General features: G+C 35.6%; 1 protein-coding gene across 1 annotated transcript in view; it reads left to right on the top strand.

The window, feature by feature from the left end:
• The window catches only part of LIG4 (DNA ligase 4), a 220,253-nt gene that overhangs the window by 12,505 nt on the left and 186,315 nt on the right, over positions 1–21,433 (top strand). The window lies entirely within an intron of this gene.

The following is a 21,433-nucleotide window of genomic DNA, read 5'->3' as shown; positions in this document are numbered from 1 at the left end:
TCTGCTCTTAACCCAGAGGTGCAGGAGGTCTTTGCAATGGGGGTTAATAAGTGAATTCTGGAAAGATAAGTAGACTTTCATCAGGCATAGTGGTATGGAAGAATTTTCCTTGTAGAGGGAAAATCATAATGACATGGATGGTACAAAAGTGTTTGGGGGTATTTGCAAAATATTCAGTTTTAAGTGTGAGGGAGAAATATAGATAAATAGGTTAGGGTAAGTTTTGCTTGATCTGAAATGCCATACTACAGCATATGGAGTGCACCTGGTACTGAAGTATATTGGGGATTTTTAAATTTTATTATTTTTTATTAGCATAGTTAATAGGTTTACAGAAGTACCGTATAGAAAGTGCAGAGTTCCCAAATGCATCCCCCCCACACACATGCACAGTTCTCCCTGTTAACATTTTGCAAATAGTGTGGTAACTTTGTTTCAACTGATGAACCAATATTTTAATAATTACGTCATTAATTTTAGTGCATAGCGTCCATTAGGGTCCACCATGTTTTATAGTTTTATGGGTTATTAAAAATTTTTAATTTTGGTAACATATATACAACATAGAATTTCCTTTTTTAACTACTTCCAAGAATACAGTTAAATGGTATTGAAGATTTTTAAGCAAGACATTTAGCCGCCTTTCTAAGGCTAATTTCTTAATTCCCCTCTTGCCTTTTATCTAATCATTCTCAAATATTGAGTGATTTCTTATACACTAGGCACTGTTTTAGTTCCTGGGCAAACAACAGTAACCAAATGGACAAAAAATCCTGCCTTCATGGGTTCACATTTTGGTGGGCAGAAAGGGAAGGAAAACAAATCTGATTCCTTCTCCCACTTTAGAGGCTATGTCCTTTATCGTTCAAACAAATCTGTATTCTCTTGATTCTTTTTACACATAAGCGTTTTGTTTTTTGTTTTTTTTTTTGCTTTTAAATACTGGTAACATATATACAACTTAAAATTTCCCATTGTGATCACTTTCAAGTATACAATTCATTAGTCTTAAATATATCCACAATGTTGTGCTATCATCGCCATCATCCATTACCAAAACATTTTCATCACCCCAAACAAAAACTGTACTGTTAATGATTAGGCATTAACTCCCCATTCCCACCCCCACCCTTACCCTTGATCACATGCATTCTAAATTCTGACCATGAATTTGCACATTTTAATTATTTCACATGATACACTAAGTAGTTTTTTACACTAAGTATTATAAAAGACTTGTCTAAATTTCTCATTCCATTTTTTTTTGCTTTGAAACCTTAACTTTTCATATACAACTTTCTTAAGTGTTTGACCTCTCTTGCTAAATCCCATAAATGTGAAGAATTTGGAGATTCTAGCAAGAAAGCACAGACAAACTTTCAACAAGAGCAAGAGTCATCTTCTGAAGGGATGCCCCTGGAACATTGAGGGAAGAAGGAATACCCACCTATTTAACCAGATTAACTAAATCAACTTTGATGATTCCTGAGTGATAGATATTATGGGGAGAATGCCTTGAAGGGAGCAGATAATTCCTCTGATATTTAAAATATTTGGGGTCATAGAAAAAACATGGACATCGTAAATCGTTTCATGGAATTTCAAAACCTTAATACAAATATTTAATAAAAATAGCATAGAATTTGTAGTAACTGTAACATTCATACATTGCTAGTGGGAATGTAAAATGGTGCTGCTTTGGAAAACTGGAGTTTTTAAGAGAAGTTTTGTTACTGGACAATGGCCGTGGATTCTTTTGCCAGACGCACTTAATAACCAATACCTGAGAAATCGGGGTTTCAAAGACAGAGTTTATTACTAGGCATGTAGTAGGAGAGCAGATGGCCTAGTGACCCAAAATCTATCTCAGAACTGCAGTAATTCTGATAGTTTTATTAGAAAAAAGATGCGTAGAGTTTAGGATAATGAGCACATTGGCCCCAGATGATGTAATTAGAGGTGACCTGATTATTGAGCATGTGAAGATTGATTACATGCTTGGTCACAGGTAAGAAAATGGGGGAGTATTATAATGAGGTACAGGTGACTTGCAGGTTAAATTCTAAGTTACTGTGCATGTCAAGTGGAGCTACTTAGGTTAGTTCCAGTCTTGGTCATGAAGATAACTTTGGTCTTGGGGTGGGTTAGTTCTGGGTGGACTCGAGATCCTTCATTAATAAGCATTAGGGCTGTGCTCAGTGATTATAAGACTTTAAAGTTGAGCAACTGGAAAAATGGATATAAATGAAGGTTAGTCACAAGGCTTTTTCAATCACAGGGGCAGAAGATAAGGGCTATACAATCATTATAAGAGATCAAGGCAACTGTATTTTAATTTAGAGATTTCAGGAATTTCCCTCTTATGCTTCCAATATACCAGAAAGCAAAAAGGAATTTATCTATGTAATGATTCAATAGTCAAAATCATCTCTTAAATCCTGATTTCTCAGCTACAATTCCTCCCTCTCATTTGATAAATGTCTCTCAATCTTGAGAGATATCTGGGTGACAAGTCTCTAACTGCTTCAAAGCTGAAAAGGAAAATTGTTATTAGGGGGCAAAGGGATGATACAATGAAACTGGTTGTTCTTGGAGAGTCCAGTATCTGGGTTTCAGAGTTTCTCTGACATTGGAACAATCTGGAGGTGTCAAGTCTCTGAAAAATAAACTTAAGTAAAATTTACTGAGCACAGGATATCTTTCAGGGTTTCCAGGAACACTGTTGGTTGAGGTTTGCCATATTGTGGCAGTTTGCAATATCTGGCTGAAACTTGCATAGAGTAACCTCCAGAATGACCTCCCAATTTGATTTGAAATCTCTTAGCCATTGAAACTCTATTTCCTTTCCCTCTTTGGTCAGTTAATCCATGATTCCAGGCCCAGGCTCACAGTGCCAAGGCCTAAGTCCCACGCTGCCAGGACCAGTAATGTCCCGTGATACCAGGGCCAGGCTTATGCCACTGCAAATAATGTCACACGTAGGGGGTAAAGTCAGAATTTGGCTTACAGAGAGACCACATTTGAGCAACAGCAGAGCTTTTCTAGAGATGACTCCTAGGCACTAATCATAAGTAGGTTCAATTACTATTAGAGAAATAAGTTTCATAAGGACTAGCCTCAAAACTGAGGCCTTGGCTTATTAAACTGGGAGCCCTTCTAACTTAGGAAAATGTCAAGCATTTCCCAGGTGGGGAAAATTAATTGTTTTATTTTTCCCAGTCCCTCAAGGGACTTTGCAAACACTTCATTTTCTACCAAAAATGCTTTGAAATGCATCATGGCATAACGGTAACTTGTACAGAATATTAAGATTTTATTCCTTATTCCAGGTTCTATATCAAATAAAGCTGAATTAGCTTTTTAAATTAACTTACTAGACAGATTACATTAGATAGTGTGCTTCAGAAGCTTAAATTTTGGACAAAACATTTCTTTTTGTTTCACACAAAAGTTATAGCTTTAAAATACAATATTGTTATTTTTTTCCCTTATGTTGATTTACTGTAATTTCAACCAGATCCGTTTCATCAGATCTCTAATCAGAGTTTAAACTTTTTCACTTTTTTAACAGTTACTGTATAGACTTATGCTGACTTTCAGAACTGGAGAATTAAATCTAAGTCTTAGGTGTCACAGTTAAAGTTCCAGGGAACTACCTGATTATACAAAGAGCAAAGCATTTTAGAATTTAAAGATAACAATTAAAGCTTACAACCTAGGCTCTCATTTTTATAAGCATTTTTAAATGAAGCTGCTTTCAGAAATAAAATATGAGACACGGGCAGGCCACGGTGGCTCAGCAGGCAAGAATGCAAGAATGCTTACCTGCCATGCCAGAGGACCCAGGTTCGATTCCTGGTGCCTGCCCATGTAAAAAAAAAAAAAAAAAAAAATATATATATATATATATATATTAGACAGCTGTTTAATATTAGTAAACCATAGCAGAGGTTTTGCTCTGATTTACTTTTACACATTTATCAGGGTTATGTTAACTAACAGGTAAAATATAATTTATAAATTTGTCCTACCTCTCTTTTAAAGTCTTTCCTTGTTACAGAGGGAGCTCTGACCCATAACTGACTGCATATACTGGTAGAGAAGTATTAGAGTAAAACAGTGCAACTGACAATTTGGCTGTTACTGTGATATGTAGGTTTTTGAAGAATAACTAAAAACAAGTCTAACCACACCATGCCACTGTTTAACATCATACGGATTATGTATAAACATAGAGAGAACATTGTCAAATTTTATGAATTTTATAGAATCTCTAAATATATGAATAATATTTTACCTATATAGATTTAACCAGCAACAGGACAGAAATTCCCTTTTAATCACTGTAATAGTTCCCAAACATCTGCTATGCAATAGGTTAAACAATTTTAGTAACTTACTTATACAAGGCAAAAGAACAAATTATGTGTACAGTTTTTCCCTTAACAGTGAGAAGACTTGTCTTCTGAAATAAAGGATGATGGCCAACATAAACATTAACAAGGCTATTATCCTTATGTAAAATCTTTGTTTTCTTAGACACAGTACTCAGATGAGTAACAACAATTAAAAAAATTAATTGATAGCAAACTAACAATCCACATTATTTTAACAGGGATAAAGCTGAACTTTAATTTTGTACAAATACTGGCTTGACACAGCTTTCTTTTTTAAAATATATGATAAATAGGCTTATTAAATTTTGTTCAGTACTGACTAAATGACAGACAGAATTCACTTTCATAACCCCTTTTTACAACTCTCTATATTCATTCAGAGTTTATAGTTAACAATGACTAAAACAAAATTCACCTCTTCCAACTCTTTACAACTTTCTGTATCCATTCACGGCTTGTAGTCAACAATGACTAAAATAAAATTCATTTCATTAAACTTTCTAACATCTTCCATATCTATTTCACCTATAGTTTTTATTTATTCAGACTGCACATGATCAGAAGTAAATTTGATAATAAATTTACAAAGCTTTTTGAACCCACATACTTCCCTCCAATAACAGTTTTCATGAAAGAGAGAAGACACAGATATAATACAAGTAATGGAGAAAGGAAGAAATTTATCCTTGGGTTTGGAACACAAACAGGCATCTATATATTTTATGCTCAGAACACAAATAATTACAATATGTGTAAAATCTCTCAGTCACACAAATAATTACAATATGTGTAAAATCTCTCAGTCCAATCCAGTACTACCTTCAGAAGTCAGAAAATCCCAAGTTTCAAATATAATCAGCTTCTCAATATTTAAGGGATATATATCCAGAAAAAACTCAAAATCTCCACATTATTCTCAAGTGGTTCAGCAAATTTGCTTTTAGGTATTGAAGGGAAGACTGCAGGTCTTTGAAGTCCTTGCTTGACACAGCAGGATTGACAGGACATACTAGCTTGGTTTCAAAGGAAAGTGATTTGATGGCCAGCAGAGACAATGACCTCATGGTCTAAAATCTCCCTGAAGGACTGCAAGAACTGGCTTTACATGCATTGTTTGGGTAAGGAGACTTGGGTAGGAACAGAGGAAAATCAGGGAGATGACATTTATGGATTCTTTGTGAATTGAGAAAATTTAAAGTGTAATTAGAAGTTGTAGGGGGGCAATCTTGTTTCCTACTAGAGTTTTCTAAATTATGGCTAAGATTCATAGGGATAAACATTTGATTAGGGAAACTTTGATCAAGACCTGAAAGTCTGTTTACTGTTCAAGTTGACCAATCCTCCCGGTGTCAGAAAAGCTCTGCACAGCTGGGAGAGGTTAAAGATAACAGTAAAGAGAACAGTAAAGATAATAACATCCCCTTCTGCTGAGGACGAGGACACCTAATTACAGGGGGCTTTTACAAAGATTAACACAGTGTCCCTATCATCTAAGCTGGGAACCAAGAGACCCAGTTAGAGGGACTCTTTCAGTATCTACCCAAGAGAAATGAAAAGTTATGTCCACAAAAACATTTTTACAAGAATGTTCAAAGAAGCTTTATTCATAATAACCACAAACTGGAAACAACATGTGTCCATCAACAGGAAAATGGAGAAATAAATTGTGGTATATTTAGGCAATAGAACAATGTCCATCAACAACAGTAACAAGCACCAGATAAACAACCGATGCACACAATAATGGGGATCGCCTCTATTGAGTGAAAGAAGTCAGATGCCAGTGAGTGCATACTGTACTATTCCATTTATTTAAAGTCCAAAAACAGGCAGCACTAATCTGTGGTGATAGGAATCAGAACAGAGTGCCTCTGGGGAGGAGTATTGACTGGAAAGGAGCAAAGGGAGCCGGCTGGAGTGATGGAAACATTTTTATGTTTGATTGAAATATTATTTATACAGCTCTGTACATTTGTCAAGGCTCTGGAACTCTGCATTTACCACTTGTGCATTTTACAGAATATAAATTGTACTCAACTACTTAAATAGAAATTAAACTATTGACTGCATAGTTACACAGAGACCAAATATCCCAATAACATATTTTTAAAAAAATGAATATTGTAGGGAGACGAGCAAAAAATATTGAAACAAGTTGTATTTCATTTTCAGGAATTATATTAAAAATATATTTTGACATATAGCTATAACTATAGATTAAAGGGAACAAAAGTAGTATATTACATCCAACAGTATTTTTTCTTAAAGAATAAAAACTCAGTAACATAGGAAATTTCCTAATTGTGAAAATGTCTCAGAAAAGTCAATAGCCAAAATATCTATTAAGATTCTGCTATGGAATAGCAAAATACTTTTGAATATCTACAAATGACCACATAAAACCTGGCAGTAAGTAGGTAGCAACTATCAACCCATGGACAACATGTACAGTATTTCGATAGTATTACCATGAAACCGAAATTCTAATGGCTGAAGACAAACAGGTGATCTCCAAGACATACATGGCATTATTATTCATGTGGAGAAACATAGGTACCCTGGGCCTCTGTAGGATCTGAGAAAAACCAGAATCTCCATAAATAGTACGCATTCATTGGAAAGCACAAGTGGGCCATACAGAGAAAAGCAACTGCAACTGGGAGGGGTTTTGTCCAATCCAATATCAGGGCAATGTAAACCTAAGGGGACCTGGAACAGGCTAGCTCTTGTAAATTCTCAAAACCGAGCCACCATTACTCCTTTCCAAGACAGGGCCCTATACTAAAAATAAGCTGCCGGGAGAAGAGTAAAAAGGGAGCATGGTATGGACAATTGAGACAAAGAAATGGAAGTCAGATGAAGGTGAGGGAGGAAAACAGAAATTTCAGAGAACAACCTGCTGTATTTTGAAAAGCAACAGAAGTGTGATTTCTATGAAATTAGAAAACCTACTGGCACACACGTTTTTTTCCTAAAAGTTCAGGAAAGCTAATCATATATACAAAATGAGAAACCAACAATGACTGAGGCTAAATATACAAAGTTATGATATGAAAAAAAAAAGAGTTTCTGTTACACATGAATCTAATCTTGCCACATTAGTAAGGTTAATAAAGTTCAAGGGAGCTGTTTAGAAGGACAAAATAAACTTCTCTATATCCAATGAGTACAATGGACACAGGCTGGAGGGGAAATCTCAAATCTGAATTAAGAAAAAGAAAACAGGAAAAAGAAAACATGTAAAAGGTCATTAGTTGAGAAAGTAAGAGAAATGAAACAAAGGAAAGAAAAACTGAAAACAAGTGGAAAAACTGAAGTAAAAAAGAAAAAGCACTATGTAGAGTGGAAATTGTGTGGATTTAGTATCCAATAGTTTATTGCAAAATGTAAGGTATACTCTTTCAAGAAATAGAAGTAAATTGACTTCAGTGAATAATTCAGGTCTTCACATTCTTATAAAATGTGAATCATTACATTGTCTAAATGTTATGGTTTATTTATTTTAAATGAATTAAGTACATCCTTTGCCTTGCAACACTAATAATGATCTTTATAATTATTAGAGCAAGATTTTGGGGGAGTTTTGAAGCTAAAATCCCAAGAGAAAAGTAGGAGTCATGGTATTACCTACTATCCCCCCCCCCATTTCATTATGCAGGTTACTACATTTCTGTCAGAAATTTGGTATTGTTAATGGCCGCAGAGGGTGTAATGGTGAGTCATATAATCTTGTTTTAAGTGAAATGGGCAACTTACAGTGCATTTGGCTTTAGGATAGAGCATCATTTCTCGATTGAGGACATTGAGAGTCTACAATAATGTTCCCATCTACAATATAAAGTTGTAATTGTTTTAATATCATTTGCTTTTTATATGCATTGATAAATGAGATAATTAATGTTTCCTTTAAAATGGAGTTATTTGAAAGGCTCTGAGTGAAAATTAAGTAAGCACTTGTAATAGTTGAGTCTAAGTGGGCTTATGACTCATTTACTGAATCATATGATAACACAATTGGAACACCCCATGCTAACATGGAGGTTTGGGTCATTATTCAGTTTTATATTGTTTTTATTCTTAGTCATATATAACTTACTTTTTTCTCATAATGCATCTTTAGTTCAAGAAGGAGTAATAAGGTACATTAGCTAAAAGTAAAACTGTTAATGGAGAACTTTTAAGTAATAATGTTACAAATACAAATCAATAAATCACCAGATTAATAAATTGTATTAAGCTGATTACTCATATAATATTTCCTGCCAGCACTATTTCCTTGGAAAACCCTCACTATTACATATAACTAAGGATTGAAATCTGAATCTTTAGGTAATGATCACTGTGAGAATAGCAGTCAAGTAATAGTCAAGAGAAAAGACTGATTTGAAGCAATGGGTACAAAATGGATCTCAGTTGTGAGTATACTCACAAAGAGAATATATGTCCATAGAAATTTGAATAATCTGATGGATGAAGAATTGGTAATGGATAATGCCAAAAAGATGGTCCCTGAACAATGATTGTATTTGATTATATAAATACTTTCAAGAGAGATATTTCAGTGGAATTGGAGAAAGCAGACTAGATTGTTAGGGGTTAAATAGTGCAAAGCAGAAAGGAAATAAAATGAAAGGGAGTCAGCTAAGAAAGACTATTAAACCTTTAAAAAAATGTGTTAATAAAGAAGCTAAGTGGCTGGTAGTGGCAAGTTGCAAAGCATGTGTGTTTGTTTTTAAGATGAAAAGTTTGCATCTGGATTGTACTGGCTGCTCTATTAATGTCCTACCATGGGAAATGAAGTATGAATTTTGCCTTTTCAAGGAATCAAGATGATGAAAGCTATATCAACATAACTAGTATTTTTTAATAAAAGGAAACATGGCTTTTTGTACTTTTTCTACTTCTGTTATTGTAAAATGGATTTTACACGTAAGTATTCACGTCAGTGATGCTTAATGGTCCATTTCAAAATAAAAAATAAAAGCAAAGTTTAGTTTTAAGTTAGCATTCCTCCACCCTTTTTGACTAACCTCTTTTAAACAAATATAATCTTTTGAGTGCATCTAGGACATTTTATAATGAGAATGAGATATAATATAGAATAGACTATAAGCAACAAGTGTCACTATTATTTAAAAACAATTTATAAAAATGCTTAATTAAATTATTAATATGTGTAGGAAATTGTTTTTGTCAAGATGGCCAGAACAGTGTTTTCTATCCTGTGTGTTCTTTTAGAAACTTGTCAGTCCCTATTAAGTTATTGAGTTCATTTCCCTTCTCCCTGAAACTGGGTGGGTTTTTGTGACTGCTTCTACCAATAGAATATGGTGAAAGTAATGTTATGTGATTTCATAGACAATATAGTAAAAATGTTATGTACTTAAAATTTTCTCTCTTGTGAGACTTAATCTTTTCCCTTGGAGAAGTCATGTAAGGTACTCCAAACTACAGCCCAGCTGAGTTCCAGCCAACAGACAACATTAACCACCAGATGTGTTAGTGAAAATATATACATATGGAGTCAGTCTCCAGTCAGTGAAGCGCCTGAGATTTTGTACACTTCCAGCTGAGTCCCCAGACATAATGAACCAAAACAAGAAATTTTTATTGTGTGCAGACAGAATTAACACACCCCTAGATGCCTAGAAATTTCACTAATGTGGAAAGTCCCTGCATTTTTACTGGATTTATCTCCTGCCCTGTGACGTGCAAATCCTTACCAGTAAGTCTAGAGTAGTTTACTACTTCTTGCTCACTAGATTCAGTCATCCTAATGGCATTGATATAATGAAACACGGTGATATCTTGTGGAAGGAAAAGGTGATCAAGTCCCTGCAGACTAGATTGTGCCATAGGGCTAGACAATTGATATACCCTTCAGGTAGGACAGTGAAGGTATATTGCTGGCCTTACTAGCCAAAAGCAAACTGTTTCTGATGGTCTTTACTAACAGGTATTGAGAAAAATGTACTTGCCAAATCAATGGCTACCTACCAGGTACTCGGGGATGTGTTAATTTGCACAAGCAATGATATTACATCTAGAACAGCAGCTACAATTGCAGTCACCACCTGGTTAATTTGTTATAATCCACTGTCATATTCAAAGAGTCATCTATTTCTACCCAGGTCAATTAGAAGAGTTGAATGGGGAGGTAGTGGGAATCACCACCCCTGCATCCTTCAAATCCTTGGTGGTGACACTAATCTCCACAATCCCTCCAGAAATGTGATATAACATTTGATTTACTACTTTTCTAGGTAGGGGCAGCACTAGTGGCTTTCAAAGCAAAGTATCAATGATGCTGCCTGGTTTCTTGCTGATTAAAATTAAATAGAGGATTTAAACAAAATATGTTTTTTCCTGTTAAAAAGAAACAATGACTTGATTATTTTGTAAATTCTCAGCCTTTCTAAAATCACAAAGCTGCTGAAACAAAGAAATTACTTTCCAAAGTGTAGTACAGAGAAAGAGCTGAAGGTGTGCTTATGTAACCTTTTGCTATAACCTCAGGAATACCTAAAGCTCAGGGTGTTCAATCTTACAAAGGGCTTTAAAGGGGTGAAATGTATACCTCACAGATCCTCTCAATCAAACTATAGGGTCTCTAAGAAGGTTAAGAGTGTTGTCCCTGAGCTATCTCAGTTAGAGGCAAAAGTAGAAAAGGGCTTTGTTGACATAGCTTTTTTCTAATGGAGTGAAACCCACTGAAATCCTCAGTAGACCCACAAGGTTCTAGAGACAATTATTTCAGTAAGAACTCTGCCAGAGTGGACTGAAAGGGAGAGAGTACAAAATGAAAGCTGTAGGACTGCCAGAATTCTACAGGAAGGAAGCAGGCTCATAAAACTACTCAGCTGAAAATATGTGCTATCCTTCATGAAAAAGGAAGGATGACTCCAAGGACAGAACCAAGAGCCACAGAGTATTATCCCCAAGATTTGAAAGCTAATCAAACTACCTCAAAATTTGCTTGCCTGGATTTCAGAACTGCTATGGATCGGAGACGCCTTTTCCATCCAATTCCTCCCTTTTGAAGGGAATGTCTATAGCTGTTACCCTACGCCTGTTCCACCATTATATATTGGGTATACTGGGAGAGATAACTTGTCTGTTCAGCTACACAAGTCAATAGATGGAGATCTGTACTTGACAGTTTATATCAAGTGCCTCGTGTTCACCTAGACCTGATTTATATAATAAGTGTGTTAGATTGAATGATGTACCCCAAGAAGCACAGGTTCTTAATCTTGATCCATGTCCTGTCCTGTGGGTAAGAAGCCATTTGTAAGAGGAACTTCTTGAAGATGTTATTTTTAGTTAAGATGGGTTGCAAATGAATGAGGGTGTTCTTAATGCAGATTACTGGAGGCCTTATAAAAAGAACTTGAAAGTAACAGAAGCAAGAAAGAAGAGGACTTTGCCAAGTGACAGAGGGCAGAAATAAACCAAAGAATGCCAAGAATTACTGACAGCTAGCAACAGAATGCTACAGACTTTAGAGAGAAACCACCTTCCTGATGCCTTAATTTTGGACTTCTAGCCTCAAAACCATGAGCCAATAAATTCCTATTGTTTAAGCCAAACCACTTTGTGTACTTGTGATAATAGCTTAGGCAAGTTAAGACAATGCATGTTTTACTTTGCTGATGCTATAATGGAATGAAGCACTGGGAGAAGGTGAATATACTATATATAGGGGAGGGAGGTTAATCATTGGTGGTCAGAGAACATATTGTGGGAAGATTTTAAGATGACCCCCACTATTCCTGCTTCCTGATGTTCATGCCCTTGCACAATCTCCTCTGTGTGATTATTGGCAAGACCTATGAGTTGCTTCTTATAAATAGAATATGTCAAAGGGGATGGGTCACCACCACTGTAATTATATTGTTACAAAAGACTCCTTCTTACTAGGAAACTTGCCCTACTCTTTCCCTCCCCTTGCTGCCTTTGTGTTTTTCTTTTAATTTTTTTATTTTGGAATATATTCACACTTACAGGACGTTGCAAAAATAATACAAAACCCATACAGAGATCTCCAACATACCATCAGATACCAGATAACCAGATCCATCAATTTTAACAGTTTTCCACATTTCAAATTTGCCATATCAATCTATCTATATTCATCTATCTAGCTCTATCTATCTACTCAGCTATCTATCTATCCATCCATTTATTTATCTGTCTACACCCAGAACATTTGAGAGCAGGTTGCATACTTTGTGGTCCTTAGATACATAATATTCCACATACATTTCCTAAGAACAAGGCTATTCATGTATGTAATTGGTAGTAACTGTACAATTATACAGTTATTAAATTTCAAGGCATTTAACACTGATATAAAAATTTCAGTCTATATTCCAATTTTTTTCATATGTCCCAAGAACATCCTTTTCAGTCTTTTCTCCTTCATTAATTAGATGTTATCTAAGATCACATATTGAATTTAGTTGTCATTATCTGTTTTTTTGGTTTTTTTTTTTATTAGAGAAGTTGTGGGTTTACAAAACAGTTCCCACATCCCGTACACCACCCCAATACCTTGCATTGGTGTGGAACATTTATTATAATTGATTATAGCATTTTAAAAAATAATTGTACTATTTTTAACACTATTTACCTTTGTTAAATTTGATGAAAGATTATTAAAATCATGCTATTATCTATCATCCATAGTTTAAATTACGTGTATTTACCCCTTATACTATCTTATTATTTCCACCTTGTATTAGTATCATACATAATTCATGAAAGAACATTCTTATACTTGTACTATTAACAGTAGTCCATCTACAACAATGTTCAATGTATTGTACAGTCCTATGTTCTTTTAATTTTTATTCTAGTAATATATACATCCTAAAATTTCCCTTTTTAGCCACATTGACCTCTATATTTCATGCTGTTCATTACACTCACAATAATGTGCTACTATCACCACCATCCATTTCCATACCTTTTCAATCAACCTAAATAGAAAATCTGTTCAAGTTAAGCTTCAACTCTCCATTCTCTAATCCCAATTTACCAACTGGTAAGCTAGATTCTAGCTTCTAACTCTCTATGCTTTTGCTTAATATAATTAGTTTATAACAGTGAGATACAATATTTGTCCTTTTGTGTTTGATTTATTTCATTCAACATAATGTCTTCAAGTTTCATCCATGTTGTTGCATGCATCAGGACTTCAATCCTTTTGACAGCTGAATAATATTTCATCACACATATATACCACAGATGGTTTACCCATTCATCAGTTGATGGACACTTGGGTTGCTTCTCATCTCTTGGCATTTGTGAATAATACTGCTATGACTATCAATGTGCAAATATTTGAGGCCCTGTTTTCAATTCTTCTGGATATATACCTAGTAGTGAGATTGCCTGGCCACATGGTCATTTTTCACTTAGCTGCCTGAGAATTTGTCAAACTTATTCATAGCAGCTGCACCATTTTACATTACTGCCAGCAATGAATGAGTTTTCCTATTTCTCCATATCCTCTCCAACAGTTATACTTTTCTGTTTTGCTAATAGTGGCTCTTCTAGTGGATGTGAAATGATATCTTATTGTGGTTTCATTTGCACTTTCCTAATAGGTAGTGATGTTGAACATCTTTTTATGTGCTTATTAACTATTTGGATTTCTTCTTTTTTGAATAGAAATGTCTATTCAAGTCTTTTGCCAATTTTAAAATTGGGTTGTTTGTCTTTTGGTGTTGAGTTGTAGGATTTCTTTATATATTCTAGAAATTAAAACCTTAGTGGGTATGAGGTTTCCAAATATTCTCTCCCATTGAGAAGGTTGACTTTTCTATAACAAATTCCTTTCACGCACAAAAGTTTTTAATTTTGCGGGACTCCATTTATTTTTCTTTTCATTGTTTGCATGTTGGGTGTAAAGTTTAAGAAATCATTGCCTACCACAAGATATTGAAGATGCTTTCCTACAGTTTCTTCTAGGATTCCTGGTTCTTGTATTTACGTCTTTGATTAATTTTGAATAAATTTTTGTATACGGTGTAAGATAGGATTCCTCTCCTTCTTTTGCCTATGGATAACCAGTTCTCCCAACACAACTGCTTCAAGAGATTATTTTTACCCAGTTGAGCAGACTTGGAAACCTTATCAAAATCAATCTGCCATAGATGTGAGGTTCTATTTCTGACTCAATTTGATTCCACTGGCCAACATATCTATTATTATGCCAGTAATAGATAGTTTTGACCACATTAGCTTTGTAGTAAGCTTTAAAGTCAGGAAGTGTGAATCCTCCAACTTCATTCTTCTTTTGCAAGATGTTTTTGGCTATTCAGGACCCTTTAAACTTCCAAATAAATTTGCAAATTGGATTTTCTATCTGCAAATTTGGCAGTTGGAAATTTGATTGGGATTGCATTGAATCAGTAAATAAATTTGAGTAAAATGATGTTTTAATGATATTTTGTCTTCCAATCCATGAACAAGGAATGCCCTTCCATTCATTTAGTCTTCTTTGATTTCTTTTAGTAATGTTTGTAGTTTTCTGTGTACAAGCCCTTACATTCTCGGTTAAATTTATTCCTAAGTATTTGATTCTTTAAGTTGCTACTGTAATTGGATTTTTTCTTAATTTCCTACCCAGATTACTCATTGTTAGTGTATAGAACACTACTGATTTTTGTATTTTGATCTTGTATCCCACCACTTTGTTGAACTTGGTAATTAGCTCTTTAAACTTTATTGTAGTTTTTTGACTTTCTATATATATGATCCTGTCATCTGCAAGTAGTGAAAGTTTTACTTCTTCCTTTTCTATTTGGATGAATTTTATTTCTTTTTCTTGCCTGACTACTCTAGCTAGAACTTCCAGCTAAATGTTGGTTAACAGTGGTGACAATGGGCACCCTTGTCTTGTTCCAGATCTTAGAGGGAAAGCTTTCAATCCTTCACCACTGAATATGATATTGGCTATTGGGTTTTCATATATGCCTTCTATTGTTGAGAAATTTTTTTCTAGTCCTATTTTCAAACTGTTTCTATCAAGAAAGGATGCTGGATTTTTTCAAATGCCTTCTCTGTGTCAATTGAGAAGATCATGTTTTTCCCCTTCATTTGTTATTATGGTGTATTAAATTAGTTGTTTCTTATGGGGAATCCACCCTTGCATACCTGGGGTAAAACCCAGTTGATCATGTTGTATAATCATTTTAATATGCGGCTAGATTTGATTTGTAACTATTTTGTTGAGGATATCTGCATCTATATTCATAACAGAATTTGTTTTGTAATTTTCTTGTCTAATAGTACTTTCATCTGCCTTTTGGTATTAGGGTGATGTTGACCTCATAGAATGAGTTAGGTGTGTTTGCTCCTCTTCCAGTTTTTGGAAGAGTTGGAGTAGGATTTGTATTAATTCTTCTTGGAATGATTGGTAGAATTCACCTGGAAGCCATTTGGTCCTGGGCTTTTCTTTGGTGCGTTTTTGATTGCTGAATTCATGTCTTATGATTAGTCAGTTGAGGTCTTCAATTTTTTTCTCAAGTCAGTGTAAGTTGTTTGTTTCTAGGAATTTATCTATTTCATCTGTGTTGTAAAAATTTTTGGCATACAGTTGTTCATAGTATTCTCTCAGGGTCAGTGGTAGTTAGGTTCAGGTGTCAACTTGGCCCAGTGATGGTGCCTAGTTCTGTTGCTGTGGACTTGAATCATTAGCATGTCATTAGCACATGAAACTCACCTATGGATGATTACATCTGCAGTTGGCTAAGGGGAGTGCCTTCCACAATAAGTGATGTTTAATTTAGTGAGCTGGAGGCTTAAAAGAGAAGTTAGAAGAGAGCTCAACACAGCACATACCTCATCTCAGCGCTCACAGCTCAGGCCCAATGTTTGGAGAGACAGAAAGGTATTACCCCTGGGAAAGCTGTGGGAACTCAGAAGGTGGGAGAAAAGACCAGCAGGCTATTGCCCTGTGCCTTTCCGTGTAAGAGAGAACCTCAGATGAAAGTGATTGCCTTTCCTCTGAATAACTAAAGTTTTTAACTAAATAAATCTCCTTTTATTAGAAGCCAATCCATTTCTGGTAGGTTGCATTCTGGCAGTTTTGGCAGACTTTATAAAACAGCTTGGTTCTTGAGGAGTGGGGTACTGCTGCAGTTTGCAAATACCGGACATGTTGGAATTTTTTTTTAGATGGTTAAGGGGAAGATTTTGGAGGAACTGTGAGGAGCTTGATGGAGATGGCCCGGAGTGCTTTGAAGAGACTATTTGTGTAAATAGAACCACTGCCAGTCTGGACAAAAAGGGGGACAGAAAGTTGGCAGAGTGAGAACCTTGGAAGCTAAGGTCTGAAGCTAAGCAAACTTGGGCCAGGAAAGTGGACCCACCCATATATGTGAAAAGGTGAGTTTGCTCCAGGAGCAGAGAGTAGGTCTCCTGCTTCATTGCTCAGGAAGAGTTGTGCCGCCACAGGCATTGCAGACAGTGGTGTGCATTAACCTGGGACTGGGGGGAGCCAGGCTATCACCCCATTGTTTTGAAGGGGTTGAATGTGTGCCCCATAGATGGCAGAGATCATAGGTGCTGCCTGGAAGTTTGGAGAGGATGGAGCTGAGAGAAAGGTGGTCTCCCCAATTTCCCCCAAGACTGCAGCCACCCTAGTGTTTGGAGAGAGCAAAGCCATGGCATAGGCCCTTGGAATGGATGGGACTGCCACTTTCTAAAGCCCCGAGGATAAATGACTCCAAGACTTTGAAATCAATGGAGTTTACCCTACATGATTTCAGAACTGTTTGGGTCTGGTAACCCCCATGTTTCCTTCAGTTTCTCTCTATGGAAATGAAAACATATATCTTATGACTGTCCCTCTTTTGTATATTGGCAGCAGATAACTTGTTTTGAGTTTCACAGAGCCAGAAGATAATTTTTGCCTTTTAAGTATAGTTTAAGTGATGTGTATAGTTGCCAAGTTGACTAGGGGTGGACATGTGATAGTTAGGTTCAGGTGTCAACTTGGCCAGGTGATGGTGCCTAGTTCTGTTGCTGTGGTCTTGAATCGTTAGCATGTGAAACTCATCTATGGGTGATTACATCTGCAGTTGGCTAAAGGGAGTGCCTCCCACAATGACTGAGGTTTAATTTAATGAGCTGGAGGCTTAAAAGAGAGAGTGCTCAGAAGAGCGCTCAATGCAGCACAGCCCAAGCAGCTCACCATCTCAGCATTTGCAGCTCAGCCCAAATGTTTGGAGATGCAGAAAGGAATTACCCCAGGAAACGCTGCTGGGCTATTGCTCTGGGCCTTCCCACGTAAGGGAGAACTTCAAATGAAAATGATCTCCCTTTCCTCTGAAGAACTATAAGTTTTTAACTAAATAAACCTTTTATTAAAAGGCAATTCATCTCTGGTGTGTTTCTGTAGGGTCATTAGTAAAGTGCTCCCTCTCATTTCTGATTTTTTTATATTTGCAAGTTCTCCTTTGTCAGTCTAGCTGGCAGTTTGTCAACTTTATTGATCTCAAAAACCACCTTTTGGTTTTGTTAACTCTCCTAATTCTTTTTTATTTTCAATTTCATTTATTTCTCCTTCTAGTCTTCATTGTTTCTTTCCTTCTTCCTGTTTTGGATTAGTTTGCTGTTCTTTTCTAGTTTCTCCAAGTTTGCAGTTAGGTCTTTGATTTCAGCTCTTTCTTCTTCTTTAATGTAAGCATTTATTACTGTAAATTTCCTTTTCAGCATGCCATCACTGCATCCCATAACTTTTGATATGTTTTGCTCTCTTTTTCATTCACCTTGAGATATTTACTGATTTCCCTTGCAAGTTCTTCTTTGACACACTACTTGTTTAACTTACGTATATTTGTTGAATATTCCAGATCTCCACCTGTTGTTGATTTCCAGTTTCATTCCATTATTGTCAGAGAAAGTGTTTTGTATGGTTTCACTCTTTCTAAACTTATTGAGATCTGTTTGTGACTCATGTGGTCTATCCTGGAGAATGATCCAAGCATACTTGAGAAGAAATATATCCTGCTGTTTTGAGGTGCAATGTTCTGTATATGTCTGTTGTTCTTATTCAATTCTCTTATTATTCAAGATCTCTGTTTCCTTATTGCTATCCGTCTGTATATTCTATCTATTGGTGAGAGTGGTGTATTGAATTATCCAACCATTATAGTAGAGAGGCCTATTTCTTCCTTCAGTTTTGCCAGTGTTTGCCTCATGTGTTTTGCAGCACCATTGTTCAGTATATAAATAGTTATTGTTATTTCTTCTTGGTGGATTGCCCCTTTTTATTAATATATAGTTTCCTTCTTTGTCTCTTATAACAGTTTGCCTTTAAAGTCTATTTTTCTGACATTAGCGTAGCTACCCCAGCTCTTTTTGGTTACTATTTACATGGAATATCTTTTTCCAACCTTTCATGTTCAAACTATTTGTGTCTTTGCATATAAGGTGTGTCTCTTGTAAACAGCATATAGTTGGATCATGCTTTTTTCCATTCTTCCAATCTGTGTCTGTTGATTGGGGAGTTTAACCTATTAACATTCAGTGATATTACTGTAAAGGCAGTACTTCAGCCATTTTATCCTTTGGTTTTTATGTAAAAACCAAAGGATAAAATGGCTGAAGTTCTTTTCTTTTTTTTTAACACTTTTAATTACCCTTACTGATAATCTTCACTTCTTCACACTACTCCATGCCACTTCTCTTTTTCTTTTAAAGAGAGCCTACAGGACTCCCTTTAGTAGTTTTTGTAGGACAGATCTCTTGTTGACAAACTCTTTTCCTTTCTGTTTATCTATAAGTATTTTAAGCTCTCCTTCATTTGACAATAGTTTTGTCTGATAAAGAATTTTTGGCTTGCAGTTTTTCTCTTTCAGTGCATTAAATATATCATGCCCCTGCCTTCTAGCCTCCATAGTTTCTGATGGGAAATGAGCACTTACTCCTATTGCAGATCCCTTGTATATGTGAATCATTTTTCTCTTGCTGCATTCAGAATTTTATCTTTATCTTTGGCATTTATCATTCAGATTAGCATGTGTCTCAGAGTAGGTCTGTTAGGAGTTATTCTATCTGGAGTGTATTGACCTCCTTGGACCTGGATATCAATACCTTTCATACGAGTTGGAAAGTTCTTGGCCATTATTTCTTCAAATATTCTTTCTGTCATTGTACCCTTCTCTTTTCCTTGTGGGACATCATGACATATATTTGTGCACTTCATGCTGGCATTCAAATCCCTGAGACACTGTTCAATTATTTCCATTCTATTCTTTGCTATTCTGTTTGCAAAATTTCAATCATCCTGTCTTCTAGTTCACTGATTCTTTCTTCTGCCTGTTCAGATCTTCTATTCTATGCCTCTAGTGTATTTTTAATCTCTTCTGTTGTACTTTTTATTACCATAATTTCTGTTATGTTTCTTTTTATATTTTCAATTTCTTTGTTATGCTCACACATTGTCTTTTTAATATGCTTTAGCTGTATATCCTTATTTTCCTTCATCTTCTTGAATTGATTTAGAAGACATGTTTGAACATATTAAAAATTTGATTAGTCATCACAAGTTCTACCTCTACTCTGAAGTTTTAATTTGTCCCCTTGAATGGGCCATATATTCCTGTTTCTTAGTATGGCTTGTAATTTTTTTGCTGATGTCTAGGCATCTAATTATCTTGATGAGTTTACTCTGAATGGCAGTTTCTCTCTCTTGTCTAGGGTTTTACCATTCATTGGTTTTATGTTAAGGCTCTTCTTTGATGCTTAGTTTACCTTATTCTATACCTTTAGAATAGCCCATGTTTAACTGATATTTTTTCAGCTCTTCTGCATGGCATTTTTGACCTGGATATGAAGTATAATTTTTAAGATTGCACTCTTTTTGGCAATTGTTTCACCTCTAGGAGAAAGTTTTCTTTCCTCTCTTCCTTCTCTGGGAATCTTGTTCTGATCTGTTTGCTTTTGTTTTGCTTCTATAGTTTTTTACACTCCTTTCATTGTCTCTAGCTACTTTTACCTGGAGTGCCTCCTCATCCTCCTCCTCCTCCTCTTCTGTGAATGTTGTACAGTGTTCTTCTGGCATTCAGAGCCCCAGAACATCTTAAGACAGTCCTTCCCTGTTTAATAGCTGTTTTGGTGGAAGGACTAACTCCTGGTGCACCCTACTCTACCATCTTCCCCAGAAATTCCTCTGTCATTCCCCTTGCTGATTTTTATAGAAGGAAGTTGCAACTGATCATATAGCTATGTGGAACTTATGCTACCAACAGTCATGATAGCTGCTTTTCCAGTTGAGCCACCAGATGAGAAAACAACAATTTATAATTAACATACATCTCTTATTATTGCTCTTCTCTTTCTGAAACCCTTTAATGATGACATAAATTGCCCTTCAAAGTTCTCACAGTATTCATAGCATAAGTCACACTTAAAAAATAATTCAACTTCTTCTTTCTCCTTCCTTATTTGATCTGCAAGACATATTAGGAAAATAATCCTGATTGCTTGTCATTCATTTATAATCTGACATCCAACTAATTTTTCAATCTTATCTCTGTTTAGCCAACTTCACACAAACTGTCTTACCACTTTTCAACCTTCCTATTTCTATGAATATTCTGTTTTCTCTATCTGAAATACCCTCTCATACCACCTGCCATAAAAATCCCCAAATTTCTAAATCTAAGTCACAGTTCATATGCCATCTTTATTGATAAAAACTACCTTAATTCCTTAATGATTGAATCCCTTTTCTCTACTACCCAGGCAATTAGACATTTTTGTGCTTCTTATAATTGTTTGCCTCATAATCTATTTATCCCAGATTATTGTCCAATTAGCTCTTTGGGTATATGAAGAATGCTGAAATAATGGGCAGACCAAAACTGGTTTGCGAGAATATAATCTGAGCATGTGCAGAAAACAGACTCTTGTCTCTGATGACCTTTGAGACACTAGAAACAAAAATCATCCCCCTCAGAAGCAAAATTATGAGGTTGAAGAGACTTCAGAAGCACATGAGAGGAGTCCTTTTATAAAGA

The sequence above is a fragment of the Tamandua tetradactyla genome, chromosome 4 (genome assembly GCF_023851605.1).
Source record: "Tamandua tetradactyla isolate mTamTet1 chromosome 4, mTamTet1.pri, whole genome shotgun sequence".
Taxonomy (NCBI): domain Eukaryota; kingdom Metazoa; phylum Chordata; class Mammalia; order Pilosa; family Myrmecophagidae; genus Tamandua; species Tamandua tetradactyla.
This window is presented reverse-complemented; position numbering and strand designations above follow the sequence as displayed.